Source organism: Microtus ochrogaster, chromosome 10 (assembly GCF_000317375.1).
Source record: "Microtus ochrogaster isolate Prairie Vole_2 chromosome 10, MicOch1.0, whole genome shotgun sequence".
NCBI lineage: Eukaryota > Metazoa > Chordata > Mammalia > Rodentia > Cricetidae > Microtus > Microtus ochrogaster.
Window position 1 is genome coordinate 49607214 of NC_022016.1, and position 4322 is coordinate 49611535.

Genomic DNA, 4322 nt, shown 5'->3' on the forward strand with positions numbered 1-4322 from the left:
GTAACTCCAGCTCCGGGGGATCCAGTGACCTCTTCTGGTTTCTGAAGGGATCTGGTTTCTCTCTCTTTGTCTCTTTGTCTTTCTCTGTCTCTCTGTCTCTCTGTCTCTCTCTCTCTCTCTCTCTCTCTCTCTCTCTCTCTCTCTCTCTCTCTCTCTCTCTCTCTCTCTCTCTCTCACACACACACACACACACACACATCAAATAATTATTTAAAAACGAAATGAGAGGGCTGGAGAGATGGCTCAGTGGTTAAGAGCATTGCCTGCTCTTCCAAAGGTCCTGAGTTCAATTCCCAGCAACCACATGGTGGCTCATAACCATCTGTAATGGGGTCTGGTGCCCTCTTCTGGCCTGCAGGCATACACACAGACAGAATATGTGTACCTAATAAATAAATAAATATTAAAAAAAAAACAAAATGAAAAAGACAAATGACATACACCATTCTGGATTATGGTCTCTTGTTGGCTGATGGATGGGGTGGGGTGTCCCTGTCATGAGGAAGTGGGCCCTCTTCTCCAGAGTGCCTGCATGATTGGTCCTCTGCATGTTTTGAAATCAAAGTCCTACCAGAGGTAGAGAGAACAAGATGGTCTTGGGTTTGATTTTTCGCTCCAACAAATACCAACTAAGTGAACATGAGCAAGGTGCCCCACCTGTATGCCTCAATATCCCCACTGGTGAATCAGGGACCAGAACAGCAGACTCCTGAGTAGGTATCTGTGCCACCACATCTGCCCCATGGCAGGCACCAGTGAGGGTGGTCCCCTCTCCTTTGCCCATTTCCTTTCTGGGTTAACAAGCTTGGCGCCTCTTACACTCAATGGCTGGAAGGCTTCCGACGCTGTGTCTCCTGGGAGGAAAAGAGAAACCCCATCACGGTGGTTTTTTTTTTTTTTTAATTCTCTTTCTCTAATTATAACAGCAATGCATATTCACTGTAGAAAAATCTGGAAGCTGTGGGAAAGTACAAAGAAGGAAATAAAAATTACCCGCAATTTCACGCCCCAGATCTGCCACTGTTCGCATGTGGGTGTGTCCCCTCCAGGGTGTTGGGCCAGGTCTTATTTTGAGAATTCTAAGATGTGACTCCGGGGCAGGGTGACGATTCTGAGGCCCAACACTACGAAGGATGGGGCTGGGGAGAGCCCGCTTTCTGTGGCAGATGTAGAAGCAGATAGGATTTCAAGACTCAACTTCGCTGCAGAAGCAAGTTACAAGCTGGAGGGGACGGAACTGTCCTTCATCCTCCCTGGCTCTACAAGTCGCTGCCCAAGCTGAAACAGACCCGTGGCTCTGACTGCCTCTGGGCTTCAGTGACCAGGGCTAACGTGTGGCATGGGGGCGTCCTGCCAGGGGAAGCGCTTGGGGGCTTGCTGGCCTGTGTAAGCACACATCTGTTCCTTCCTCGGAGAAGATGAGAAAACAAGCCTCCTGCCATCTTTTGAGTGAACACCGGCATGCTGCGGGGGAGGGGGGAGCGTCTCACCCAGCTCCTCATCTCCGCGTCAGCATCCCCACTGCAACAGCTGCCTGGGACAAGGGCCTTCTAAACACATGGCTTTCACCTGTGCATTTGCAGGGTTGAGCCTGTGACCCACTGGCCATGATGCTCTGGGACCTGTTCATCATGACAGCATGCAATTGTGGCAGCTGCAGGACAGGGTACAACTATTTACCTCATGGCTGGGATGATGACAAAGAGGAAGATTTGGGGTCCCACAGTCCCCTTCAAAGTCAAGTTCCTAGTAGCCAAAACCCTTATTCCAGACCCCACCCTTACATTTTCTAGTCCCTCTCCCTTCCTCTACTGTGTCCTCTAGAACAAGGGCCTTTGGAGAATATTCTGTGAAGTGAGTCCGCAGAGAAGCCCCTGGTGCACAGTAGGTGCTGTGTGCACAGTAGGTTTCTTATTAGCAGCACACTGTGCTGTGCTCAGGGAGTCACAGTAGGTACTCTAAACAGATTCCAGAAAGAATGTAGGTAGGTGTGTCTGACGTGAGAACGGAAGGTTTCTCCTGCTCCAGCCCAGCCCAGAAGTAATCTCCTTTGAGCAGCACCAGGAATCTTCCAGCCTTTCCTCAAGTGCAGTGCCCCCTGCAGAGCCCTGCTGGTGGGGACTGCAGTGCTGGTGGCCCATCGCAGGGTACCTGGAGTTGGCAGCTGGCCTTCTCCAAAGCAGCAGGTGAGCATCGGTGTAGTGACATTTTGTTTGTGATCTAACAAATAAAGCTTGTCTGAAGATCAGAGCTAAACCACTAGTTAGCCAGAGGTCCGGCCGTGGTGGCACACACCTTTAATCCCAGCACTAGGGAGTCAGAGGGAGGTGGATCTCTGTGAGTTCAAGGTCACCCTGGACTACGTGAGATTGAATCTGTCTGAAAAAGAAACAAAGTTCACACTTTTGATCTCAGCACTTGGGATGACACGCTTTTAATCCCAGCTCTAGGGAGGTGGAGACAGGAAGGGATGTGACTGGGTGGAGAGAGGAATATAAGGCGGGAGGAGACAGGAGCTCAGGGCAGTCTGGAAATTCATAGAAAAGAGATGCAGTCTGAGGACTCGTGGGGACAGGAGCGCCCCTTTTGTCTGAGCACTGGTAGAAGTGAGAACTCTCTAGTGACTGGCCGCTCTGCTCCTCCGATTCTCCAGTTTTCACCCCCTGAGAGCTGACTCGGAGTTCTCATTATTAAGACCAATTAGAATTCATGCTACACAAAATTCAGCAGAAATCATGGAAGCGCTGCTGGGATCCTGGCTGGCATGGCAGCTGACAGTCAGGTGCAAGGCAGAGAGAATGCTGTCTGGAGGGGGCGGGCCGTGGGCGCTGTTATTTGGGGTATCCAGCTATCACTCAGCCGGGGTGACTCTAGCTGCCAGAGAAGACAAGGTCACAGGCAACCTTGGTATGGTTGCTCAAGATGTCCCAGTGGAGAAAGAAGAAGTTAAGGTGGTGTGCGTGTGTGACTGTGTGTGCAGAAGCTGTATGAGTCTGTGTGTGTGTTAAGTGTGAGAGATGTGTCTTGTGCTAGGTGAACACTCAGGACCCATGGGAGGGTGCAGCGGGAACTCCCTGCAGGTGAACAGGACACGGGATTCTGGGGCATGACTTTGAGCACCACTGCCGGGCATGCCCCTGTCCCCAAGACTGAAGAGGGCCTCGCTCTGTAGGTGTGTGCAAGCCTGTGTGCATCTGACCAATCCCTCTTCTCCATCTTCTCGAATCCCAGCCACCCAGCCACTCCTGTGTCGTCCTCGTCAGGGACCGTGTGGGGCTCAGTGCCTGGCGCGATTCAGTGCTGCCGGCTGTAAATTGCCTCTTTACCTCATTTTCTGTCTTGCCTGGCTCCTCCCAGATTCTCCGCTCCATACTGTGGGTGTGTTCCTTGCGTGTGGCCAGAAGTAGAACACACCCGCCACGGGGGAAGGAAGCGGCCTCTGGCTTGGGGGTAGAACTCTGAGTGCCAGCGAAGGATCCAAGCTTCCTCTGTTTATCGTGTTACTTCACCTAGGACCTGGTATCTGGGGCCCTGGGATAGAATCTGACGCCACCTGCTTCTCCTATCCATGTGCCCCCCCCCTTTTTTTAACTTCCATAGACTCCACTGGGCTTGCTTCTTTTGTTTTGTTTTATTCCTTTTTTTAGTAACAACCAAAAAAATATGTATGTTTGTTTTCCAAGCTACTGACTGTGTAGCGATAAGGCCCTTCCAACGGGGCTGGAGGGGCAGCCCAGAGGTAAAGAACCCTTGCTGTTCCAGCGGAGAAACCAGGGTTCAGTTCCCGGCACCCACACTAGGCACCTCACAATTATCTATAATTCTGCTTCTAGGGGATCTGGTACCCTCTTCTGGCCCCTGCACACATATTGACTCAACCAGGCAAACACATCTAAGCATAAATAAAAATCAATAAATCTGAGAGAGAGAGACGAAGGTGGGGTGAGAGAGAGAAAGAGCATCCTTCCTGTCAAGCCCTCTGCTAACCTGGTCCCCTGCACACTGCAGAGGCCAGCTTAGCTGTTTTTCTCTGTCTGGAATGCACATCCCATCAGTCTTCCACCTGCTAAGGTGCCGAGTGGGAAGGAGGACAGCGAAGCTGCATTGAGCAGCCTTCCCCAGGAGGGGGGTTGATTCCTCGGACACCCCCAGAGCTCGGAAGTGCAGGTTTCGGGAGTGGCCTCTCCCCTCTTTCCTTTGTGCAGATGTCATTTGTTTTGGGGAAGTTTCTAGTTTTCCATCTGGGAAATGGGCTTCTCACGTGTCCAGCAAGCATCCACATCTGTGCAGGTCTGAGCAGAAGCAAGGAGGGATGATGCTGT